Consider the following 27,943-nt stretch of genomic DNA (forward strand, 5'->3'; position numbering starts at 1 on the left):
GTCAGGATGATCTCGATCTCCTGACCTCGTGATACACCCGCCTTGGCCTCCCAGAGTGCTGGGATTACAGGTGTGAGCCAGCATGCCCGGCCATCCCTCTGCTATATTCTTACCACAGTATCTCACAATCAGAAGAAATGAATAAGATGAAGTAAATTGTTTCAGTAATCAGAAGTCATTCTCCAAACAATCTATCCAAATATCATTTGTGAGGCCATCTACACAAATGACAATGCCATTGCTTGCTCAAGGTGCAAGTAATGTAAATTATGCATGCAATTTTCCTACAACTTGTCAGTCATCTTACTTTTATTCTAGAGGAATTCAAGCAGTTATGGCACTTTAAGAAGGTGAGGAGTAAGAAAGGCCAGGCCGTAGGACAGTTTACTTTCCCTTTCTGTTCAGGTTTCCCTAATGGCCCGGTACTGAAACAGAACTGACAAATACTCCAATTAACACCTGTTGGTTTTACTGGAAGAGCACCGCCTTGGGTTCTTTGAAAGTCTCACACATCTCATATGAAATCTTGAAAGGTATTCATTCAAAAGTTATATAAGAACCATCCAATATGTGGTAGAAAATGAGGTGAAGATCGGGAGCATGGGGTTTTGTTTTCTTTTATTTGCTGGGATTATTGAGAGTTATATTATGGAACTGAAAGAGAAATACTAGTAATCTGCATAATTTGAAAAAATGTGGGAGTACTGATTAGGGCATAATTGAAACTCATGATACTCATAGTTACTGTTACTAACGAGAAAAATGTTTCAACTGATATTTTGCTTTTTACAGAAAGTGGCATTATAAGTTCAGGTAAAAACACACATGAACACACACAAATCTACACATGCAGAGTGGGGTGCTGGAGGTGGCTAGCACTGTCTTGAAAGAGACATTTGCGCATATCTTTTCCCAAATCCAGTTCAGTGGCTTTAACTTGATAGCTTGAAATTTGCCATAATGGGCATATTTACTCTACAAAAATGAGCAAGTGATACAAATCAGTGCGTTTGCTTGTTTTTCATAGAGCCAGTTTTTAAACATTAAGCAGTACACATTGTCATAACAGGCATTCTTTTCTCAAGTTTCCATGACTGTTGCGGACTGTTCACATTTATCTGCAACGGTTTTGCAGAGTCATTTAATTAAGGTTTGATTTCTTAATATCTTTATTCCTAATTTCTGTCCCAGAGGGTGGCAGCATAGTGCAGTAAAAAGTACCTGGGGGCTTTGTATTGAAAGGTGTTAATCCCTGTTCTGTCCCTTTGGCTCTTTGACCTTGGGAAAGTCACCTAAGCTTTCTGACCCAAAAATTCTTCCTCTCTAAAATGGGTATAGCACCATCACCATGGGGATTGAAAGGGACGTTGCACATAGCAGAGTCTGTCATAGAGTCAGGTTGCGGCAATGGGAGCTCACTTCCCAGTGTCATGGACTAATAGGGTTTGATGTTGAAATCTCAAGAAATGTTTAACTTCTTAATCTCCTACAACCAAAATATATGAGCCTGATGAGTTCCTGAAAAAGTTCAATATCTGTGTTTCAAAGAGAAGGTCATTGACATTAAACAAGTTATCCAGGGTAAGTCTCCTTAATCCTAACAGAGTGATTCAGTCAAAACTTTCTCAACTATTCTGTGGTACCATCTTCTGGTCTCTAGGTAGAGCAGGTAGCTATTTCTTCTCTTTCTTCCCTCTTTTCTATTCTCTCTTCTTCTTCATCTTTCCCTTCTTCTTAATCCAATTAAATTTGATTTTGGTTCTATTAAGTTGCTCAGGTGCCTTCAGGAAAGTAGATCACTTGACTAAAATTTAGATCTTCTGCAAGAGCACATCTTACTTAAATAGTGAAAGATATTCATGCAAATGTCAGGTGAACTAAGGAGATGTGGGCAGATCAGGTGTCACGTGGACAATGATCAAGCCTGGGGAAAAAAAAGTAGCTGTTTGGTGGGTGAATGACTACTTTAAAAGGCTGAAGGCTCAGCGCGGTGGCTCACGCCTGTAATCCCAGCACTTTGGGAGGCCGACGCAGGCAGATCACGAGGTCAGGAGTTTGAGACCAGCCTGGCCAACATTGAAACTCCACCTCTACTAAAAATAAAAAACATTAGCCAGGCATGGTGGCACACGCGCCTGTAGTCCCTGCTACTTGGGAGGCTGAGGAAGGAGAATCGCTTGAACCCGGGAGGCATAGGTTGCAGTGAGCTGAGATCACACCACTGCACTCCAGCCTGGGCAACAGAGCAAGACTCCATCTCAAAAAAAAAAAAAAAAAAATAGGCTGAAAAGGAAAGCCCTGTTTCCTGAGAAACTATTATATGCTAGATTCTGTGCTAGTAATTTTATAATTATATGTATTTTTCACAATATACCTGAGAGATTAGATATTGTATTTTCTATTTTACAGGTGAGGAAATTAAGATTTAAGGCCATTAAGTTATCTTGCCCAAAGTCACACAGTTTGTGGTAGAATTTGATTAAAAACGAAGGCGTCTGTCCAATTTTTCTTTTTCCAGTGCTAGGTTACTCAAGTCAGAGTATATAGCTTCCATGCTTTTCATTTTCCTTTACTCTAATTTGAAATTGGAGTTCATGGGAAATATGCTCGGTTAATTCAGTCCCTTTAAATAGACATTTTAGGCCATAGTTTAGATGTTCTATAAATTATTTTTAGTTTCTACTTCTAAGGCATGTTTTTAACTTTTAAGATTATACAAACCATCCAGTCACCAAGACAAAAAGTAGCCCTACTTTAGATAACACATACTAATTTGCACAGTTTATTCTACTGAATTTTGACCGTGTTATAAGGTGAGAATCAAAAGCAGGAAGGACTCTAAGGGAATGGGGAAAGTGACACTGAGTGGATTAAAGTGTGGAGAAAAGAAGGTGGAAGGTATGGACAATAAGCTGCATTCACTTCAAAATTTTGTCCAGGCTCAGCTCTGGCAAACGTTGTCTCATTAAGCAGGAGACTCTGTATTTGCCCCATTATGCCCATGTGATTGGGTTCACAAGGTAATGTAGATGAAGGATTATGGAAAAGCATGATCCTCTGGTGAAAACAAAAGATCACAATTCAGCCTGGCTTGCAGAAATCAAAACTGGGATGATTCATTATGAGATCAGAAATGCAAATCCATAAAGAGCAGCTCAAGAAAGGAATTTATTCATGATCGCTGGGTACAGACAGCCCTTCTACCTGTGCTTTGGTCCTTTCAGTCATATGAAGCATATTCTCATGTGGATTGTTAATATATGATGAATTACCTTCAGAGGACTTAGAAATCATCTAGAGTGGTCCTTCAGTGTGCAACAACTTATCCTGAGACTTGTTTATGGTGACCAAAGACTAATAAAGGAGAAAGCATTTTATGTTCCATTTTACTTTATGTACTGGAAGGTATTTAAGTGGATGCCTTTACTTTGACTAGGCCCATTATAATATGATAGTGTGTTTTATATCAAGGTAATTGGCTCAAAATATGCAATTTCATAACTTGAAGCCAGTAAAAGAAAATATTGTAATAATAATGGTGAAAGCTAGCGCTTACTTTGTACTTACTTAGAACAGTGTCTGGTACATGACAAGCTTTGGCTATGATGATGAGTAGGAGGAAGATGATGATGGTGATAGTGATAGTAGTGAAGATAATGATAGTGGTGGTGATGGTAGTAGTTATGATGATGATGGTGGTGATGATGATATTGATGGTGACGGTGATAATGGTGGTGGTAGTGGTGATGATGGTGATGGTGTACCAGGCACTGTGCTAAGCTCCTTACATGCATTATGTCATTTAATGCCTGATAACTATACAACTGATATGAGCACTGTTTTACAAATGAGTAATTTATGTGTTACCACACAGCTAGAAAATAGTGAAGTCAAGGTCGCTGAAGCTCTGCCTCTTTGACATTGTGCTGTATTTAAAAGCTTTTCTTAAAACATATACTTTGGCTGGTTAGTTAAGATTAAAGAAAAACCCAAAGCATGATTTTTCTCCTTTTTGCTTTTCTTCCCTTAGAATGGGGTAATCAAACTTTAACTATTTCCTATCATATTTATACATGCACCCACATATAACTATCTTCAAGTAGAGCAGTACACTTTTGACAGTGACTGAAAATGTATTAATTTGACCTAAACAGTCAAAAAGAGGTGAGTAGCCTATGAGACAGGGTGAGAAAGTCCCCATAGATCCAGGCTCTGCAAACACCATAGCTGCCAGCCCAAAAGTAATCTGCACACACACTCAATATTCAATCATATCTCAATCATTTAGTTTACCCTCACAAAACCATCAAGAGTAGAATCTTTACCTGTTAGGATCAACAACTTATTTCATTGAAAAAAGAAGATAATTTTCTCGAGGTTATGCTTGCCTATAGTTTGCAAAAATGCGACCATCATAATTCCCATGAAGAACTTTTCCCACTGTCAGCTAAGATGTAGTATTTATTTGGTTTTGATTTTACATGAGCACAATACCATATCTACACTAAACATGCACTTAACTGACAAGTGTCATGCATATTTAAAAGAACTTTTGTTTGCCAGTAAACTTATCTCAGAATGTACAGAAATGTTCCATGGAAATATTGAAAATAATTAATTAGAAAAAGGACTTGTTTATAGGTAAAGCAGATGTAATTGTTTTTTAAGAAAAATGAATAATTAGCTTACTGCTAAAATGCAAGTGCTGAATTTTTAGAAATTATGCAGTTTCTACTTTCTGCCTGCCAAAAGGAGATCATAAATGTCTCAAGAGACCATCTACTATGGATCAATTATAAAGAAATATATGTAGTTTATGATTAGTTAAATAGTAGTAAGTGTAGCTTCCTAATTTGATCAAATCAACAGGAGCTCTGTAAAACTAGAATGAATGAATGCTACATAAACTACCTGAAAGCTATGTAAACACTCCTTTATCTGGATAAGGAAAGTCTCATTGAGGGATACATAGAAATTTTGCTTCTTACTTGTTAATAACAACAATAATGGTAATAAAATAATAGTTAACACTTAATGAGAACATAATTGTTCTAGGCATTGTACTAAATGCTAAACATAAAATTTCATTTGATCCTCTTGGTGAATCTACAAGATAGGTGTGGAAACTGAGGTACAGAGAGTTTGGATGACTTGACTTTGGTCACACAGCCCACAAATGACAGAGAAAGGCTTTAAACCCAGAGACAGAGTCCAGTTCCTAAAATTGAGCCTTTTGCAGGTTCACAAGAGAGTAGAAAGCAAAACAGTAACAGTGCTCTCTACTAATATAATCAACAACTACATTTTGGTTTCCAGCTGATTAGAGAATAAGATACAATACAGTGTTAATTGCGTAGCACCAGTTGCGTTGGGTCTTCATCCAGAAACTGCACTTATTAGTTTTCTGACCTTTAGTGAATTCTTTAGGTTTTCCAGACTTCGCTTTCTAACTTATTGTGAGAATTAAAAAAGCTAAATCCTTTAACCCTAATATAAGAACCTTATATTAGTACCTTTATTTCTGCTGCTGCTGCTGTTGTAATAGCTATATGCCTTAGATTTAAACTGTATTAGAGATGAGGTAGATTCATATGCACAATGTTATCAGTTACAGATAAAATAGATAAAGTATAGATGGAGAAAGAAGGGAGAGGTCATTTCAGGAAGGGGAATCAAAAGCATGGGTGTGAAAAAGTCCCTGGTGTCAGCGAGAGATAATAGGTTTCTCAGTTGGTTTCATAACAATCTTGGGTATGTATAGAACTCTCTATGTAACTATGCCCATTTATCTAAATTTCCTGATTAATTTTTGGCCTTCCTTTGACCTTTAGCCTTCTTCTTTTTTTTATTTTTTTTATTTGAGACGACGGAGTCTCGCTCTGTCACCCAGGCTGGAGTGCAGTGGCGCGATCTCGGCTCACTGCAAGCTCCGCCTCCCGGGTTCATGCCATTCGCCTGCCTCAGCCTCCTGAGTAGCTGGGACTACAGGCGCCTGCCACCACGTCCGGCTAATTTTTTCTATTTTTGGTAGAGACGGGGTTTCACTGTGTTAGTCAGGATGGTCTCGATCTCTTGACCTCCTGATCCGCCCACCTCAGCCTCTCAAAGTGCTGGGATTACAGGTGTGAGCCACCGTGCCCGGCCCTAACCTTTAGGCTTCTATATATATGTAAGTGTGGAGTTCAAAACCAAATATATATCCTCTACTGACTAGTAAAATGGATAGTCCCTTAGTGGTGTTTGTATTATAATGTAGCATCTGCAGTAAGTGAAGATATATTTATTCTTCTGCGGTGACTTTTTCTCTTCCATACCCTCATATTCAGTTAGTCACCAGGTTCTGTGAGTTCCACCTCTGAAAAGCATCTGGGACCTTTAGTCTCTTCTACCACTAGCCTACTCAAGCCTTCTTAAGCATTTTTTGCTTGAACTGTTGTGTCTGTATTGGATATGCTTAGGTGTGTCTGTCCTGCCTGTGGTCTTCTCAGAAAATCTTTGCCCAGAGCTCCTGCAAAGTGAATATGAGACACTCTGGCTATAACTGATGAGATCAGTGACAAACTAAGGAAATCAGCCCAACTAATCCAGTCTTTGCGCACTGACATGAGAATTAACAAGGCAACATGGCCTTGGAGATGACAGCATGCAAGAAAAGAAAGCTGGTTCAGGATAAGAGACAGGAAGAATCGAAGAAGTAAATTATACAGCCACTGAGAGAGAGAAGAGGATTCTTGGTTTTTAGTGGCTTCTTAGCCCCAGTTCCTGTGAGGCTTCGTATAGCATTACTGTGTTTCCTATGTTTATGATATTGCCTTTTGTAGCATGAGTACTCCTTTACTTGAGCTAGCTGAATTCTGTTGTTTCACCCAAATATCCTCTACGACAGCTTCTAAATAGTCTTTTTTCTGTCTTGCCTCTCTCCAAAACAACAATTACCGACCTCGGCTGCATTGGAACCACCTTAGAAGATTAAAATCAACAATGTTTCTGAGTTCTATCCCCAGATGTTCTGATTCAAGTAATTTAGAGGCGGCCTGCATTTGATTGGTTAAAATCTGTACAGGTGATTCTGGTACTCAGCAAACACTACAAAACCAGTGTTTCCAGAAATTTTATGATAATAATAATTGCCTGGAATACTGCTTAAAAATAGATATTCTTGCACTTCTCTAGATTTGGAGTGGAACCCAGTGATATATATATTTACTATAACTTGCAGGTAATTCTTATAATTAGGAAAGTTTGGAAAACACTGCTGTCATCTGCCCTTCACCTTGCTGCTAAAATAATCTTTGTAAAACATATAATTGTCTAGCCAAAGAACTTTAAATAACTTGCCATTGCATCTCAGATGAAGCACAAATTCCTGGGCAGAAAATTTAAGATCACTCGCAGCCCTTTAGGTTTGTTCGTGTTCTTTGCGTCTGCCTGAAATCCCCCTGCCTTTGCTTTCTTACCTAGAAAACTGACACATACTTAAAGGCTCAGTTCAAGGGTTACCTATTCTATGTGACTGTCCTGCCTCACCTTAGGGAGAATTTTTCTTCTTTTTCTGACACTCCATAGCACTTTGTACCAACATCTATAACATGTTAATGGGTACATGTTTTGAGTTTCTGAAAAACACTCTGTTTTCTTTTTCTTGTACCCCTCAGTGCTTAGTATGGTGCCTAGCACAAAAGAAGTGCTCAATGAACATTCAACAACATAGTTGAATAAATGAGTGCATTAGTAAAGATTTATTCTACCCTCTGTCAGCACTTTAGTTTGTTCCTTGAGTAATGGAAGGCATTTTGAAAAGTTGGCTAGCGTTAGTTGCTATACTGTTTTTGCCAATTTATATCAATCTTTTTTTTTTGGCACTGGCCTGTCTTTGGTAAGTTTTAATAGGCCTCTTTAAATCACAATCTTTCTATTTTTAATAGAAAATATATGCAGTCCATATTCCATGTTCATCAAGTCTCTGTTAGAATAGCTTGGAGCCTGAAAGTTGTGTCTGTATTGGATATGCTTAGGTGTGTCTGTCCTGCCTGTGGTCTTCTCAGAAAATACACTAGTTAACGTTAGGGTTAAAGTTCACAAATGATCTGATCTAAGGTAATATGTCTTTCTCACTCTCTGTCCTTGCCAACATTTTGCACATTCAAGGAAAGAGACTCCATGGCCAAAATAACAAAAGCCAGCGGGTGAAGTAGGGAAAACAAATAAAATAAAACTCTGAATAAATGCAAAATGAAAACAGCCAATGCTAGAGGGAAAAAAGAAAAGGTGAAAGAACAGCAGATTTGGTTATTAGAAGCTATAAAGCGAAATCCTTTATGTTTTTTTCCTATAACATTTTAGGTCTTTCTAAATTTGCCTAAGCCGACTTACTTTTCGAGGGAAGATTTTTTTATTGTCCAATGTTTTGGTGCCAATTTTTGTAGCACAAACTGAAGCTAAATTTGCAGCCAGTTAGCATATAATTTATTTTAAAAGCTTAAATGGGATCTTTTCCATGCAAGGTAAAGCTTTGCAAATACAAAGCCAGCAAGAACAGTGAATAGTTCTTACTCATTTTAGGTGTTGATGGAGGGGACTGGGTGTATTTCGGCTGGAGTCCTCAGTCCCAGCAGCAAATGCAACATTCTTCGACATCATTCTGGAAAGAAGGAGAGGCTGTTTGTGTAAGAGTTTGAAATGTTACCTTTTGTGGCAAGGATAACATGATTCTATGTCAGCTCTTCCTCTATTTTCCTCTTTTGCTGAGGCACCAGTATCATCATGCTCCTGAATTAAGAATCTGTGGATAGAACACCGAATACCAAATAAGAGTTTTCTTCTGATGCTTGTTGGTCTTCATTTTAATAACTTATCACTTAGCCTTACAAAGCACTTTTTATCTGAGTGTTCAGAAAAATGACTGATTCTTCGACCCTTGAAAGAAAATTGATATTATCTCCTTTTTCTTTACAGTATTCCTAACAGCAGATTACATATCTTTTCTATTCAGTGGTAGAGATAGAAGAGATGGTCTCCACTGGATATTAAAAACGTTGCAGCAGAGGAGAAGATGGTGTCAAATTTACTCTTTACTCTTTAGGGCCTAGGTCCATAGACTATAAATGTATCTTCAATACTATACTAGGTTAGCATAAGTTTTTCCAGTTGTTTCTGTCTCTGGGGTGCTGTGTGGTCTTAGCTATCTGGACACCCTTCTCTACTAGGCTTGCTTGGTTGGGTGGCAAGAAGAGGATACTTGCTATATTTATTACATTTATTTTCTATTTAAGACAGAGACACTGAAACAGAGAAGGGAAAAATTATTTGTCTCAGAGCAAAACGTTATTCATTATTGAATCTAGTTCCACAATAGCAAACTATTGATTTCTACCTATGCTATGTGCTTTGGTGTTTTTGTCACTTATTTTTTTTCCTTTCACATTATTATTTTTATTGTCTTTTACAATGGTCCTTAACTTCAAGATAAGTTTAAATGGATGTCAAAGAAAAGACCAATTCGAAAAAGTGTGTAAGTAGTAAAATGACTGATTCTTTGACCCTTGAAAGGAAAAGAAACAGTCATGCTTACAAGTTTAAAAGAATTGTTCAGTTGGATGATTCTGAAAGGATGCAGCCTTGTTATTAACACTGAAAAGTTTAATTACATTTCATTATACTATACTGGCTTCTCTTAATTGCTAAAAGGGGACTATGAAAGCAAAAACAAAAATGCTTAATCTCTAGGAGCTAGATTTTCCTCACTGCTTTGTAATGTAAATGTGCCTGTGTGTATATTAAAATTCACACACTCCATCCATCTCACTGGCTTTTAATGGAGGGGTCACCTGACTTCACCTAGAGCCGCCCCCCTCCCTTTCCCAGAGGAAACCCAAAAGTGAGAGACAGGCGCTTAGATAACACAGGTTCTTGTGCTGAGAGATGTAAATGCCCCTGACTGACCGGGAAGCGAGCGAGGTTGCTGGTGGGGGTTGGGGAAAGGGAAACGGAGGGAGAGAGCATAAGCGAGAGAGGGGAGAAGGAGAGAGAGGGAGAGGGAGAGAGGGAGAGGCAGAGGGAGACAGAGAGAGAGAGAGAGAGAGAAGTGCTGCATGCTTCATCTTTGAGAGGAGGGAAAACAAAAGAGCTCAGCGGCAGTTTTGTGTTGCTGTGTCTGGCTTAAAGAGGAAAATTCTAGACATCCATGTTGAAAAATCAAAGCTCAGCTGAGACTACTTCTATCAAGAAAATTATTTTTATCTGCGAATGGGTTGGATCAGTACAGGTGGTTTGAGAAGACACTGACTGAGGACCATGGAAAGGTGGGAGAGGACGTGCGGCTTCTCTGCTTCCTTTGAACAGAGCTCTAGGTTAGTAAGCTGAAACTGACCCGGGTCTGGCTTAAATATCTGTATGTGCATATGTGTGTGTGTTCTATTTATAGCCTCCAAACCCTTCTGCTCCTCAACCCCTGGGGAAGGCAGTGCCATATTCCACCAGATGTGAACCTAAACTTGATTCGACTCTCACTTCATTTGCCAAATGCCTCTCGTTTGTTTGCGGAGCTTTTGTTTAATACAGCCAGTGGAGAGCCATCATGATGTCTCCTTCCGAGTCAGAATGTATATTTCAGCCTTAGATTGTCAGGTGGCTGCTTGGAGAACAGTTAGCGTTTTGCTCCAGAAAGCTGCAAATGCATGATTAGGTTATTGTGAAATGTAAACAGCAAATATCTGCTGACTTGGCATTTCTTCTAATGTCAGAATAATTCAGAGAACCAAGTGCATTTGCCTTGTCTTTATTTCCCACGTAATTGACTTCAAATATAATAAGTTTGAAATGGCACCCCATCAACAAAGACACACACCAGGTATTCTTCCAGCAGAGTGTGTTTTACCTCCTATTGGAGCTGAAGCTCAAAAAATTAATTTTATGGGGACCTGGTTTGGGGAAAAAAATACAATGTGTTATAATTAAAATAGGTTTAAAGCCTTTTTTACAACCAGTGGGTACAGATGTGTGTAAAACAAACACATAATTTCTCTTGTTTCTTGCTGTGCCGATAGAGTGTCTTTTGTTCCAGCGTGTGTATTTTCCCGTGTTTTTACAAAGAAAGCATTGCTTGTGCTTTCCGTGATAGCAAGAGCCTTGTATGCCAATTTGCCATTGCGCCCTGGTCAAGAATCTGCTCTATTCTGAAGTAAACTGCCCAGAGGTATTAGTCAAGAACGTGGAGAAGGGTGGGGAGTAGGAAGAGATGCTTTTTTCTCTTCCTCTTTTTTTTCCCCTTTGACTCAGAAGTGTCTAATTCACATGATGTTAAGAGGAAATGGGGGGAAGCATTTACTTCTGAATAGGATGCAATTCGGTGCCATGCAGTTGCCACAGACTATAGCAAGAAGATGCTCGGAGCTGAGGGAATCACATTTGTAATGAGGACTCTTTAAGAAAATGTTCTGTGAGGGTGACTGGCTGGGTCCCTTTGGACCAAATTAAGATGCGCTCTGGCAGTGCACTAGCAGCTGTGAGCTGACATTTTCCTGTGAACCTAGTGAAAAATGGCTCCATATCTCTGTCTCGTCCTGAGGAGATGGTCTTTGAGTAGTCGAGCCTTTCTTCAGCATTGTGATTTGCTCTGATCTCTGTTTTCTGATGGGGACGGACTGACTTGTGGTTCCTTTCTGTTCGCCTGCCTTTTTAAATCTCGGCTTGAATGGGGAGTGGGTGGTGACGGTTTTACTTCAGTACAAACTACCCAGAGCAAAGCTTGCAGAAGATATATTTCTGGCAATCATAGGTTTCCATTTTTAAAAGGGTAGATTACATATATTTTTGGATGTGATCTAAAGCACTTTGTTGTTAAGTGGGCTCATAAACAATTTCTTTAAGGAAAGACCCATGCATATGTGGCAGCTTCGTTTGGACTTTGGGGAGGGCTGACCGGTAAAAAAAAAAAAACAAAAAACAGAGATATTTGCCTGTATCATCCATCTCTGAAAGTAAAAGCTGTGTTTTTGTATCTTATCATGTTTTCCCTTTTTAGAATTGTGATCCATTGTGCAAGGAAAAAGATATGTCCCCGCGCTAGAATGCAGGGAGGGAATGTACTACTGTCCTGTACTACACATGTGCTTATTAAAGAATTCCTGTACTGAGCAGGGAGTGGAGGTGCTACAGCAGCCACACTGTTCCTTTTTTTAGGCTTTGGTTTGTGAAAGCTCCAGCCAGCAGAGGCAGGATGCGCTTTAGCAGAGAGCTATGTGTTTGAGGGACTGATTAGGAGCATGTGTTGTTTGGGGGTGTGCGAAATCGGTTCTTTATTGTATAGCATTTTAGGATGATTGTGTGAGTACAGAGAGGGTTTATATCTTAGGCAAGAGGTACAGTGTTGAGGCACTATCCACTAGAGAGGGGGAGCGTGAGGATGCAAAATAGTGCAATAGTATGTGCATTGTGCAGAAAAAATAATAATTCTTTAAATTTTATGCAAGTTCCCGAAATATAGAAATTTGGAAACACTTCAAATCCTTCCTGCAAAATGACATGGAGTCATCTCCACACTAGGACAAGTAAACTTGAGTACAATACTTTTAACAACATGGAAACAGTTTCGTAACTGTTTTAAGCGTAATAATATTTGCTCCACTGAAGGGTAACCCTCCAAAGGTTTTCATCATGAGCACCTTCCCATAGGCTGAGAATTAGAGCACAGATTTTCTTGGTGTCTGTTTAGAAAAATTTTGATAAAGAGCTTACAGAGGCAATAAGATTTGCCTCTTTAGTAGAACAATGGAAATGGAACTTTAATACAGCATGTAGATCCTATTGCTGCTTTTATACATGTAGACAATCTGACTATGGTACATGATGTGCTTTGGGGACATTGATGCAATTATAGTAGAACAGCAAACAAAACAATAGGTGAAGTGATATAATGAAAACATGGATCTCAAAGTTCCTAAGAGGATTACCAGGTCACCCTTAAATATTGTTAATGACTACAGGTGAGGTGGTTTTACCCAGAGAAATTTCAGATGTTCAGAATTAGAGGACCGTGTTTGTAAAGCTAAGAGCAGAGTTTGCTGGCTCTTGGAGAAGCTGGATGGCACTCATATTTAAGCCAGGTAATGTGTACATATAAAAAAATCACAATCTTAGAAACTTCCCACTAATGGAATTTTGTTTTAAAAGTTGCAAAATAACTAAAATGTAGAAAATAGTTCACAGCTCAGAAACCATCAAGGGAGAAATGAGAACATCCAGAAATAACAAAATTTTTGCAGTGAGAGTTATGTGCTACCTGAACAACATTTAAGATGCCGATGAGTTCTTAATGAGAGCTAAAACAGAAAAATTCACATTTTGAAATAAATGTCTGTATTCCTATATTCCTATAGCTTTGAGCTTGGAAAACAGAACATTTCCCAAGAATACATTAGTTATTTGTGAGATGCCTGTGGCATGTAAGGAAAACCTGATAAAACAATTAAGCTTCAGGCAAACATATTTTACTCTAACTGAATTCTTCTTGAAACATTTTTAATCACAAAGCTACTAACTTTCTGAGAATATCTTAAGTAGTAATGGCCTGCTTTCTCACATCCATTTACTCTGTCACTTTAGAACCCTACTTACTACCTTAAACTCTCTTTTCTATTTTTAAAAGCCTTATTAGGTGACAACATGACATTAAATAAGCAGATATGATAAAAGACTGAGCTTAAAACACTTTCATTTTATGTTCAATTTCAGGAACATTTTTCTTCTACTGTGTCTGCAATCAGCTTTTGCTCTTAGTCACACAGCTTGTGGCACTGTTTCTAAGATCTCAGCTGCTTACTCTGAAGATAACAGATTTTTAATTGTAAAAAAAAAAAAAAAAAGTGTGTTGCCCTTTTGACTGCATTAGGTGTACCTTAACAAAGGTTAGAACTTTGTTATAGGCTGAGTGCAGTGGCTCACGCCTGTAATCCCGGCACTTTGGAAGGCCGAGGTAGGTGGATCACGAGGTCAGGAGTTCGAAACCAGCCTGGCCAACATGGTGAAAGCCGTCTCTATTGAAAATACAAAACAATTAGCCAGGTGTGGTGGCGGGCACCTGTAATCCCAGCTACTCGGGAGGCTGAGGCAGGAGAATTGCTTGAACCTGGGAGGCAGAGGTAGCAGTGAGCTGAGATCGTGCCATTGCACTCCAGCCTGGGCAAGGAGAGCAAGACTCCGTCTCAAAAAAAAAAAAAAAAGAACTTTGTTATAATGTGAATTCTCAACGTAAGCGTTTCACAGATATCAGAGGTTAAAGTAAACATGTACTGTACATTTCAAGCATGTCAAGACGTATAAAATATACAAGGTCAACAGTAGGACGGTTAGTTTTTTTCCCTAGTTCTCATCACAAGGATGGCTTTCTGTCACATAAGCCTGCTTTCCGGAAGCAGTGCATTATTCTGTTTTCTCCTACAGATTCTTTACTCGTTCTCCCTAGGCACACTAAGAATACCTCAAATTCAATAAGTGTGATGATATAAAAAGTGTCCTTAATTGGTGTTTGAAAATTTAGGTGATATTCACCATGTGGAGGAACACAGAATAGTTGTTTTTCTCTTTAAATCAGTAAAGTAAGTCAAACTTCAGAGTGTTTAAGGAAACTAGCAATACTGTTTACTGTCAAGTAAGAGGCTCTTTGCCAGCCAGTTAGCCAACGGAGGAGAAGACACAAACTTAACTGATGATTCCAGCTGAAGCATTATAGCTCAGGAAGTTCCCGTATTAATAGGACCTCAGCTAAAATTCCACAGCCAGTTACTCAACTTGTTCACCTTTTTGCCATCTGGGGCTGGGGGAGGAAATAATATATTAAATAAGAGATCACTTTTGCTATAAGACAATCTCTCTAATAGACCAGTCCTGCAAGCAGTTCAGGCATCTTTAAGATCCTCTCAGTCTGAAGTTTCTATCTTTCTCCACGAAGCAACAAATCCCAGGTGATTTTGGAAGCCACTCAAAGATTTGTTCTAAAACTTTGGATTGATTTTGCCAAGCACTGCCCACAAAAGCACAAACCCGGCTGAATAAGAAAGGGACAGGGATGAGGGCTTTCTCTGGTCTGTAGCAGAGAACCGAACCCTCTGGGTTATTTCACTCAAAGGGCCACAAAAGCTCAAATGCCAAGCTAAGGAACTGCTGGCCACGTGTGGGAGGATTCTTCGTCTTGGATTCGTACAGCTCTTTACGAACAGCCTTTTAGAGCTTAGAATGCATCATATTTCCTTCCCTCTCAGGGCCTTAGCACATGCTGGTGCCTCTGCCAAAACACGTTTCCACCCACTTTGCTTGCTCAGCCATTAAATTGGCTCTCGCTATAAAATGTGCTCTAGGCTTATCATGCTTTTTCTTCATTACACTTATCAGGGGTTTGGGGTTTTTTTTCAATATTTAGTTTCATGTTAGTGTTATTACTTGATTAACGTCTTTGTCTGCCAGGAGGCAGGACCTTCTAAAGTGAGGGTCCAAATTCATTTTGCTCACAACCATATCTATCTATAGGACCTCAAATCATGTCAACTCAGATACAAGATGTGCACTAGGGCCGGGCGTTATGGCTCACACCCATAATCCCAGCACTTTGGGAGGCCAAGGCGGGCAGATCACGAGGTCAGGAGTTCGAGACCAGCCTGGCCAACATGCAGAAACCCCGTCTCTACTAAAAGTACAAAAATTAGCCGGGCGTGGTAGTGGACACCTGTAATCCCAGCTACTCAGGAGGCTGAGGCAGGAGAATTGCTTGAACCTGGGAGGTGGAGGTGGCAGTGAGCCAAGATCACGCCGATGTATTCCAGCCTCGTTGAGAAGAGCGAGACTGTGTCTCAAAAAAAAAAAAAAAAAAAAAAAAAAGATGTGCACTAAACATTTGTTAAATGACTGAATGAATAAATGAATACTAAGGCACCAATATAGTGGGAAAAGATACTGTAACTAGCTTGGCTCAACAAAGAGCAATTCTCTTCACTGGGTTGAATAGTTTGGAAACCTGATAGGTGGATACACTAGGACAGTCCCAGGATCTCCCTTCTGTCAGGATTTTCCACGGAAGAAATCACACTTGAGTGCTGGCTATCATGATATTTCAAAAAAGAACTTTACTGTCCATATCAACAAGTATTTAGAATCAGGCTGGCAAAATCATAGTCTGTCTTTCCCTCTCCGTTCCTCCTAAGGTACCTCTTTTCCTGAATCTCCCACTCTGATCATCCTTTAGTTCTTTGCATCCAGGCCCTTCTAGGTCTCATCTGAAGATGGCTGTGCTTTGCTAACTAAGCTGGTAATGAGTTGTGAGGCCTGAAAACCCATCTAAGGTGTGAGCTTTATTTGCATTTTGAGCAAAATTATCATGTAGTGGTTAGCACTCTGCTTATTAATATGGAGGCTGTGAGGCATAACATAGCACGAAGCTTGCCTGTAGGAAGCTATTTTCAGTTGTGGAGCTAAGACTTATAAAAAACAATTGGCAACTACTCTAAGAGTCTATAATCAAGAACTGTATTTGGCTGTACAGATTTTAATAAAACTAGAGCACAAAGGAAAGGATTTGTAAAGAGGTGGGATCTCAAGCAAACTATGACCAATAAGTGGCATCTGAATTGTCAGAGAGGAAGAAGAACTGTTTAACATTTGGGGTGGGGGAAAAAACATTAAATGGTCAATGGGACTTAGCACAAGCTGTGTTAAGATACTACTCACATTTCCTTTCCTAAGTATAAAAGGCAAAAATACCTTTTATTCGCAAATTCATCGAGATTTTATTCATTTAAATCATAACCTTGAGACCCTAGAAGTTAGGACAGTTAGCAATTATATTCCTGGACACTGGAATTCACTTGCCATTATATCTTGAAGTACTTAGTCTATCTCAGCATTTAAAACTAATCTCAAAGAAGTTTTCTGTCAGAGGTGCTTTTAAAGATTCTTTTAGCAATATTGATCACTTTAATTGAGGTTTATTGAAAGTGCCCAGTATAGCTCTCTTGTGGCTCATGTTCTATAAATATATCATCATCTTATTGATAGACAGTAGAATTCCCATTTCATTACAGTCAGCCTAACACTTTTTAGAAACCTTAAGTTCACACCAGAGCATGAGGAGGAAGAAACATTCTTTCCCTCTGGTCTTTCAGTTGTCCTTAAACCACAGCACTATGTAAGGATCATTTTAAAGTATGTCCTTAGTAGTACTAAACCTCCAGTTTCAGCCCTGTGTCTGGCTTGAAGGTTCTCTGTTGAAAACCCTGAAAAGAATAAACAAAACTCAGAAGCTGGAAAATACCAAGCTGCATACATGTAAGGAAACAATGAGAGAATTGAAATTAATTGATTTTGTAAGTAGGGCAGGTAACCTATAACTAGCTTTCTAGATAAATTATTGATACAATTTCCATTTAAGTAGTTGGATTCTAGGTTATGTGCAAGAATTGTTAAAGCCTTTGAAAAGTTATTAGTCTTATTTTTTGTGCTTTCCTTGTTTAGATGGAGATAATTGGACTCTTTAGGGTAATTCAGCGTATGTCTGTCTAAAGAGTGGAGTTTTGCTTAGGACTTCTTGCCAGCTATGTTACTATAATCATGCTTTGGGAGGAAGATTTTGCACACACAGTCCTTTAGGTGTTCTCACTGTCGTAAAAGAAAAGCCAGAGTATATAAATCATCCCTTGGAAATATCATAGACAACCCCTTCCACACACCTGTGTGAATTACTCTTTCAGTATGTGCTAAGGTAAAGAAATACTTCAGAAAATAAAATATTTCTACCCCTATTTTATTTCAAATGTGAAAAGAAGCTGGGATTGGCTAGTAGTATATGAAAATCTGTTCTGTGTGGATCCCCAGGTTACAATAACTCAGTCTCATTGTGCATGCAAGCCTTTGTATGGTGCTGCAGATGGTAACTTTTATTTCCTAATATATAGTTGCTACTCTGGGAATCATAAGTCTTTCTTTTATGATTGGTGCATTAGAGTTTAGGAAAAGTATTTGCTAGTTCCATTTATCTAAATCAGGAGCAAATAAATTGGTATTAAACTATTACTATATCTATTAGTAGTACATATCCCCCGAACCTGAAAGAACACATTTAACAATGACCAGTGACTGGCAGGCCTTTGATAAAGTTATCAATTGTTCATTTCTCATGTTTCTCTCTCCCCAAGCTATAGAATGCTCTATGTCTGAGATTGCCTGAATTAAGTTCTATTGAAGAAGGCTGGAAGTTTTTTCTTACTTGTCTCAACAACCATTCTAGCCAGTGTACCAAACCAAACTGTGTTCTTTTATGCCCATGGGTATTTACACATTTTTTCACTGTCTGGAATGTTTTCTTCTAAGAGAATGCTAGTTATAGACACAGGTGTTCTGTATCTTTGAAGGTCACTGCCTGGATAGTAATCCTAGGAAAAATGTGTGGTTCCCCAAAACTGTTCACACATATTCATACCACATAATTTATTATTCTTTTCCATTTACAATTCTGTTTCTCTCACTAGCTATACTTTCCCAAAACGGAGTCATTTTCTTGATTATCTTCCTATATCCATTACCTAATAGAGGTTGTAGGACATAGTTCATGTATATTTTAGTTATGATTTGAGATGATCCTCTTCTTGTTCACATAGTGCAAGGAAGAATGTAATGTAAGTTTTTGAAATTAAATGATTCAAAATTTCTATGTAGTTGTTTTTGGTTTTTTTCTTTTCTTTGTTTTTTGTTTGTTTTGTTTTGTTTTGTTTTGGTGGAGTCTCACTCTGTTGCCCAGGCTGGAGTGTAGTGGTGCAATCTCAGCTCACTGCAACCTCCACCTCCCAGGTTCAAGCAATTCTCTTGCCTCAGCCTCCTGAGTAACTGAGATTACAGGTGTGCACCAGCACGCCTAGCTAATTTTGTATTTTTAGTAGGGATGGGGTTTTACCATGTTAGCCAGGATGGTATTGAACTCCTGACCCCAGGTGATCTGCCTGCCTCATCCTCCCAAAGTGCTGGGATTACAGGTGACAGCCACCGTGCCTGGCCAAAAATCTCTACTTGTTTTAATCCATGTTCTTGGCAGTCTCCATTTTACTGAAGCTGAAAACAAATGTTAATTATACTAGAAATCAGAAATATTTTTCTCTAAGAGACTCTGAAGTATCAAATGTGAGCAATGAAAGAAAATTGGGCTAAATAATTTGATACAGGAAAAATTAATTCTGGATAGAGTCCATGCATCATGTCAGTATTTTTTGCCCAAATTCATGTGGAGAGCTCCTCATTGGTGCTCCTTCATACTCCAGCCACTATTGCAATGAGGAGGTGAGGAGACATGTCTTATCTTTGCCTGGAGCTTCACTGTTCTGTGCATATGGCCTATAGACCAGCATCAGCGTTGCCTAAGAGGTTCTTACAAGCAGAATTTCGGGCCTCAACCTACCTTACAGAATCCAAATCTAGGTCAGGCGTGGTGGCTCACACCTGTAATCCCAGCTCTTTGGGAGGCCAAGGTAAGTGGATCATCTAAGGTCAGGAGTTCGAGACCAGCATGGCTAACATGGTGAAACCCCGTCTCTACTAAAAATTAGCCAGGCATGATGATGGGCTTCTGTAATCTCAGCTACTCAGGAGGCTGAGGTAGGAGAATTGTTTGAACCCAGGAGGCTAAGGTTGCAGTGAGCTGAAGTCAGACCACAGCACTCCAGCCTGGGGGACAGAGCAAGACTCTGTCTCAAAAAAAAAAAAAAAAAAAAAATCAGAATCTACATATTTTAACAAGAACCCCAGATGGTTCTTCATTGATGTTTGGGAAATACTATTACAGAGAACCTTTTTATGGAGTTATGGTCAATTTTGTAGACTTCACCCTGGCTAATAACTCAGAAACAAATTATGACTATGGAAGGTTATTTCTTTTGTCAAGCTATGGAATGGAATCATTTCTCTCTTCAAGTCACCCATGCCTTGCATGTCCTGGGAAAGAGAGGGAAATGAAGCTTGCTACAAGTTAATATCTTACCTCTTCCCAGACCAACTTCTGTTATATACACTGGCTACTAATGAAGTGTAACAGGATAGACGGGAATTGAGTCTGGCCTCTGGCCCACATTAACCATATAAGTTGGACAGCTTCCTTAGGTTTTTCCATCTCATTTTCCTCTTCTGTAAGATGAAAATTATAATAATTCTTGGTAAGAATGTTTTGACATTAGAGGTGGGGATGAGAAATTATCTCCTATAGCTTGGCACATTGTAGGCATTCAACAAATAAACAGATGCTGTGGCTACCCAAGTTCCAGTGGCTCCTTGGTGAGAGTAGAGAGGTAATCTCGTTTTTCCAATATCATCTTTTAGATATTTGCCTCAGGTACCTCTTGGAAGTAGACACTGAGGATTTCAATTTGTTTGACTTCCTCCCAGCTGAGTTCAAGAGGACAAGCTAATGAACACCTTATGTTTCTTGCACACACACTTACATATTGGGATAAAATATTCCTGGAGATATACAAAGCAAAATTGGAAATTTGTGTCCCGCATAATCTTTCTTCTTCTAATAAAACAAATTTTAGGCCACTTCTCAATAAGATTGTCAAGGAAGGTTAATGTCAGAATTTGCTAGGAAAGGGGGTTACTTCATTAGCTAAGATAGAGAAGGAACCCCATCTCTACTAAAAATACAAAAATTAGCCAGGTACAGTGGTGCGTATCTGTAACCGCAGCTACTCGGGAGGCTGAGGCAGGAGAATTACTTGAACCCAGGAGGTGGAGCTTCAAGTGAGCTGAGATCGCACCCATTGCACTCCAGCCTGGGCAACAAGAGCAAAACTTCATCTCAAAAAAAAAAAAAAAGAGAGAATTAAAGTCCAGTTGTAGTACTCTAAGAATTGTCATTACCTGGTGGTTCTTTTTTTTATCAGGGTGGAAATTTTAATATTGGAACTTTTACACCATTGTTACACTCCAGCTGACAATGTAGCCTTAAAAATATTATATAATGAAAAAAAATACAGGTTATAAAAGGCAAGTGCTCTCAGAGAAATTGTTGAAAGCAATCTCCTTTATTTTCTTTCCTTTTTTTTTTTTTTTTTTGAGACGGAGTCTTGCTCTGTTGCCCAGGCTGGAGTGCAGTGGCATGATCTTGGCTCACTGCAACCTCCACCACCTAGGTTCAAGCAATTCTTCTGCCTCAGCCTCCCGAGTAGCTGGGATTACAGGCATGCACCACCACGCCTGGCTAATTTTTGTATTTTTAGTAGAGATAGGGTTTCACCATATTGGCCAGGCTGGTCTCGAGGTCCTGACCTCATGATCCGCCTGACTTGGCCTCCCAAAGTGCTGGGATTACAGGCATGAGCCACCGTCCCCAGCCTCCTTTATTTTCTTGAAGAACTAACTTGAAAATAAAATTGAGAAATCTGCCTTAGAAAATAGGGAAAATTTGTGATTAAAAAAATCACATAAAACTTACACATTAAGATACTGAACTATTAATCTACATGTTATTTCATTATAGCAATGTGAAAGAAAAAATAGGTATTTTTTCTAATAATTTTTGCTCACAACTTTATATTAGCATCATTCTTTAATACAACTAATGATTTTAACAACATGACATTCAAATTCTTACACTGAAATAAACATTGCCACATTAAATTTGCCATTTTAACATTCACAACTAGAGAGAAAATAAGAGCTTCTAATTAACTTTTAAAAATGCTCCTTTTGGTTACACAAATTTTAAAGATTTAATACAAGGCATATCCCAACCATGCTGTGAAAAAAAATTATTTGTGATTTCATTACTTTTAGCTAGTTTTCTTGGGTTTAAATGAGGACTATATAAGCATCTTAGTGCCATGTGTCTTAACCTAGAAACAAATTTATAATTTAAAAATAAAGCAATTCATTTATATTTCTATACAAATAATTTTAGGTAGGCCAGATGTTCAAATCTGAAGTTCTAGTGTAATATTAAAATAATTATAGTTTATTATTTCTGACTCTGGTTGACTTGATTACTTAATATAGAGACTCTATTTTGTTATTTTATTGACATTAATCGCTTTAAAAATGTATTTCTGACAGTGATTTTCCCAAAAATATGTTTATATAGGTAGAGTTGTATTTGCATTCCACGAAGTCATCACTTCGTGGATGAGTGCCGTAAGCAAAGATTCAATATCTACTGTGTGCCAGATTTTGGTTAGACGCTGAAGATAAAGATATATTTAGGCCCATAAGAAGCTCATAATTTAGTGTGGGAGATAGACGTGTAAACAAATGATTTGAATCTGACAGATTAACTACCAGAGTAATGCAAATATATGGGAAAGAATAAATCACTCTACCTGGGTGTAACTTAAGGTGTGGAGGAATCTACAAAAGATCTTGAAGAATGAATATTACTCTTTCAATTGTAGCAGAGAATAGGATACTTCAAGCAGAAGAATTTGTATTGTCTGAGATGCATAAGGAGCATTGTTTGCCCCAAAAAATGGTGGCCCAGTCAACACAGATATAAGGCAATGTGTAGGGCAAAAAGAATGAGGCCCTTTTGTGATGGAGAGGCTTCATGTGGCAAGCTCTATGGTCATGAAGCTGCTTGTTTCTTTTCACACAGATGTGCATGTGATATGTACCTAGTTCACAATATGGAAAGAAGTTTGATACATATATCATTTTTCTCAAGCACATCTAAACACATGCAAACACATTGAAGTGTGGAGACTAATCAAAGAGAAGTCTAGAAAAATAGAAATCAGAATAATCCTAAGTGCACTCAATTCTGTGAATATGAGTCTTTGAAGTTTGTTTTTTAAATGGAAACCACGCATTCTATTTCTAGCATACTTCATTCCTTCTACAAGTAGTACGTATTGAATGCCTGCTATAGTTTAGGCACTGTTCCAGGTGCTTGGGTATATAATAAAACAGAAGAAAAAACCCTGTCCTTTATGATGGAGACCAATAGGATACAAGATAACTCAGTAAAAATATATACATATTTATATAATTTGTATAATGTTAGGTGGTGATCACTACTAAGAGGAAAATAAAATAAGTAGGAAAAAGGACCGTTAAATGTCCTAAATCAGAGGAAGGCGGAAAGAGATTTTTAGAAGGGAGGCCAGAGCAGGCAATACTAAGATGATTAAGTCAAGTCTTAAGTGAGAGAGCTATCTGTGGGGTGGAAAGGTACAGAAACCTTTGATTAGAATATGCTATGTTTGTCATGCTTATGTCATCCAAGAGGACTGGTCAAGTAGGCAGCTGGGTATATCATTCTGGAATTCAGGAGTAAACTCTATGGTAAAATGCACATTTGAGAGTCAACTGCTTATTATAGTGTTTAAAGCCCTGAGATGAATGGCATCATCTAAGGACTGAGTGTGGAGAGAAAATAACACTTTCTGTACTAAACTCCAGGGTGTATTTAATAGTTGAGGAGATAAGAAGGAATATGCAAAAGAGACCAAGAAGTCACACCAGAATGAGAGGAGGAAGATGAGAGACAGTGGTGTCCTCAAAGCCAATGAAGAAGTGTTTCAAAGAGAGAATGATCAACTGTATCAAATGCAGCTGTTAAGTCATATAAGATGAGGACTCACTAATGTCCATTGGCTTTAGTGACACTGAGAGTTCAAGATAATAAAAAGGAAATGGAGACAGAGAGTTCAGATAATTCTTTAAAGTTTTTGTTTTGCTTTATTTTTTGGTTTTTACCATAAAAAGAAGAAATATTTGGTTTTTACCATATTTGGTAAATATTTGGGTTTCACCATAAAAAGAAGAAATAAGACAGGAGCCAGAGAGGAAAGAGGGCCAAGAGGTGGAATTTTTTCAAGCTAAATGGAAAATTTTATCATGCGTGTGTGTTAAAGAGAATGAAGTAAGAGAGAAGAGGAAATTGATGATTGTGGAGAGAGAGAGAGAGAGAAGGAGGGAGGGAGGAGGGGAGATTTCAATGTCTTTAAGTAGGTCTTAGAGCATAAGATCCAGAGCACAAATAGAGAGGCTGTCCTCTTCCAGGAATGTGGTCTATTCGTTCATATTAACAGGAACAAGATTGTACTTATGGGCAAACAAGGAGATAGGTGGAGAGATTTGGTGGTGGGAACTTCTAAATGTTCTCTTCTGATTGCAGCAATTTCTCTGTGAAGAAGGAAGCAAGATTATGGTGGGAGATGTATTAGAGACTTTAAGGAGAAATAGGAAGTTCTCAAGTCTAGGAAAGTGGGAAAGGGAGTGGTCTACAGAATAATTGGCAGGTAGCTTTAAGGGCCCACTTGAAATCAGTGGTCATTTTTCTCCAGCCACTTTGAGCAATGTTGGTATTATAAGATGACAAAGCTGGATTTAATCAAGGTTGTGTGAATGATGAAGCAAGAGGAGCAAGAAAATAAAGGTGAATACATTAAAGTGACTGCATTGATAAATGGGAGAATTCAAGCTGGGTGGGTAAGAAATGAGGTGACAAGAGTGTGATGAGAGATCAGCAGATTGAAGATCTCAGCAGGATTGAAGGGCTGAGTTAGGATTGTAAAGGACAGGAATCCCATGGTTGTCTGTTAGAAAGTATTTGATGTCAGATTCTTCCACAATACTCTTAGGTACCATGATGTCGCATCAAAGTGTCTTATTTTAAAAAGTACCCTCATTTTGTGCAAACATAGCTGCCAAATGCGTGTATTGTTGCCCATTCCCACTAATTGGTTCATTCTCTGAAAAATTGGCAAAATGGCAAATGCTGGTGTTGCAGCTGCTCCTATAGTCCCAATTGCCTCCAGAGAGAAAAAATAATAACTAAATATATTATATTAATAAATGACAGAATAAACAGTTATTTACAGTGTGTTGTTATTAATCTATATCATTAATATTACCAGACTGATGCTTGAGTTTACTTTTGCAATGATAGAACCACTTCAGTCTTTGCAATAATTACAGTGGGGAATAATTTATGCTTATGTGAATGGATCCCAGACTTGGATCCCCACTTGTCTGGCTAGAGCTCCGATCTCCTGCCTGACTCATGCCAGCTCTCTCCTTCAGGGGTAGTTGAGCTCTGCTTCTCACATCCTCCATTATCTGGTGAGCACCACCTGATATATCTTGTTTGAGAAACGTGAATTGTGCCTGACACTGAGTGTAAGTGACCTCGGAGTTACATTCTTCCTATAGTATCCCAGAGCACTCCCACATGGATTCTGTTTGTTTCTGACACTCTTAATTATGATGCGGACTAATAATGGTGTTTGGGGTAATAAATAAAAAGGAAATATTTATTTAATAAAAAGCTACAACCCTGTTGCACCCACAGTGCAAAAGTTTTGGCAATAGGAGGAAACAACACAATTTTAACAGTGTTTGAATTTTTGCTAATGGCAAATTTGTTTATTGAGCTGGGGTGTTCTATAGGGGAACACACTTATTTGGGTGATCAAACAAAAGCAGCTATACTTCAAAATTTTACATCAAACTATATGCCTTTGGCATATGAACTTACATTTTTGGCAGAATCAGGGTTACAAGTTCCACCAACCATACCACCAACTGGTGCCTGAAATTATTTTGTCAAATCACCGGTTGAATTTCTTCATGCTGTTTGTGGATCAGACTTTCAGAGGTATTCATCTGCTGTGTAGATACATAAGCCTTTTTCCTTGAAGACACACATGGCCCCCAAATCCATGATTTTTGTTTTCACATATTCTGGGTGCTTTTATTACATTAAACGAAACACGTATTAAAGCCCATAGACTCTTTGAAACATGCTTTAAAGTGAAATCAAACATCTTTTCATAGAATTCAACTTTCCCATTGCAAATATAACAGACATTAAACCACTGCGTTATGTGAATGAATATTCAAAATACTCGAGTACATATGTTTCCAAAAACAAATGAAACCAAATGATTTTCCTAAGCTGCCATAGTTACCACTGAGGCCAAACTAGAATCCAAGACCCCTAATTTCTGCCTAGTGTTTTTTCCCCCATACATACTTACAGAAAGTTATTCTTGAGCTCAGGATCATTTAGTGTCTCTCCTGTTCTGATAAATTCTTATCCTTTCAGAGAAGCGTATTTTTAAACTTCCCATCTTCAAACGTTCTGCTAACTTAAGTAATAATATGTCGAACATAGTGTAAATGATATTACCTTGGCCTGCAAAGGTTGAATTTCAGTGCACATGAAAGCAAATTCTGAGCCTTATAATACATTTTTCATAATAGAGACCATCCATCAAGGTGAAAAAAGGCATGCTAAAGCAATAAGGGACATTAAAGCAAATAACTTGGTAACTAAAATATAAAAGGACTTCCTCAGGAAGCAGACCTGAAATATCAGGATATCTGCCTTCATTCTCTGGTGTCTTTTAATTTGTTTTAAAATTAAGATGCAAGTGGTGAAGGAAGCTGGCTTAGTCAACAGAAGTGGTTAGTTTGAAAGCTGTTTTGATCCATTTTAGTGAATCGTTTAGAATTTATACTTAAACATAAAATCTAATTTTCCAATTAATTTCACAAAAGAGATGCTCTTTATATTGATTGCCCAAGTGTGCTCCCTATTTGTGTCCGGAATATCTAATTGGCTGATGCTAACAAGCAGTGTCCTTAAAACTAATACTTGCTGCTCAACTTGATACAGTTTTAGAGCCTCTAAAGATTTTGACGTGTACAAGCTGTACTCTGCAAAATCATTTTAACTTAATGTGGAAATGTCAGTGAGTCCATATTTATCATAATGGACATTTAAATCATAATTTACTTGGGCTTATTATCGATAACTGTTTCGTTACTAACTTTCAGTATTTATTTATTTATTTATTTATTTATTTGAGACAGGGTCTGGCTCTGTCACCCAGGCTGGACTGTAGTGGCACAATCATGGCTCACTGCAATGTCGATCTCCTAGGTGCAAGTGATCCTCCCACCTCAGCCTCCCTAGTAGCTGGGAACACAAGCATGAACCACCATGCCCAGCTAATTTTTTTGTATTTTTTTTTTGTAGATAACGGGGCTTTGCTATTTTGCCCAGGCTGGTCCCAAACTCTTGGGCTCAAGCGATCCACCTGTCTCAGCCTCCCAAAGTGCTGGGATTACAGGCCAGTTTTAATATTTTTATATATATGTACCATTTCTTGTACTCACTTCTTCCTACATATGCAAGTTTCCATCAGATATCAGTTTTCTCTGGCTGAAGAAATTCCTTTAACATATTTTGAAGTGTGGGTCTGTCTACCACAAGTGATGATTTTTACTTAGTCTTTATTTCACCTTCAGTCTTGAAGGATACTTTTACTAGGTATAAAATTCTCAGTGTAGTTTTCTCTTTCACCAGACTTTTCTGGTTTCCATTGTTTCTGAGGAGAATTCAGCCATCATTCGTACCATACTTCCCTGTGTATCATGTGTCTTTTTCTCTTACTGTGTTCAAGTTTTCTCTTATTTTTCATTTTCAATAATTTGAGATTGAATTGGCTGTGATTTGATTTCTTTTTTTCAGCTAGTTAAGTGAAGCAGTGGGAGTGAAGAAAGAACAAAGAAATCTGTAACTGCTTGTAATCAGTTAGTTTGATTTGAATTTTTAGAAACTCTTCCTGCAGTTACCTGACATACTGGAACCTGTAAATGTATGTCTCTTAACAAATTTGGGAAATTTTTGGCTATTATATATTTAAATAATTTTTTCTGCCACCGCCTTTCTCTCTTCCCCTCTGATGAATCCAGTGATCCATATGTTATATCTTTAATATTGTCTCACAGGTCACAGAGGCGCTGTTTATTTCTTTGATTTTTTTTACAACTTCAAATTGGATAGTTTTTATTAATCTTCAGATTTACTGATTGTCTGGTCTATTATCTGCTACAAAGTGCAGCTAGTAAATTTTTTTTTCAAATACTAAATTTTTTCTCTTAGAATTTCCATTATATTTTCGTTTGTATTTCT

General features: G+C 38.2%; 1 protein-coding gene across 11 annotated transcripts in view; it reads left to right on the forward strand.

Annotated features, from left to right (window-relative positions):
• Positions 1-27,943, forward strand: part of MAGI2 (membrane associated guanylate kinase, WW and PDZ domain containing 2) — a 1,470,566-nt gene that overhangs the window by 684,137 nt on the left and 758,486 nt on the right. Inside the window, exon 1 of one of the 11 annotated variants that reach the window (XM_055283429.2) lies at positions 9,439-10,349. The exons of the other annotated variants lie outside the window; for them this stretch is intronic. The gene's annotated coding sequence lies outside the window, so the exon portion shown is untranslated. Of the gene's footprint in view, positions 1-9,438; positions 10,350-27,943 lie in introns of those variants that run through there. 11 annotated transcript variants of the gene reach the window in all.

This window comes from Symphalangus syndactylus, chromosome 6 (assembly GCF_028878055.3).
Source record: "Symphalangus syndactylus isolate Jambi chromosome 6, NHGRI_mSymSyn1-v2.1_pri, whole genome shotgun sequence".
Taxonomy (NCBI): Eukaryota; Metazoa; Chordata; class Mammalia; order Primates; family Hylobatidae; genus Symphalangus; species Symphalangus syndactylus.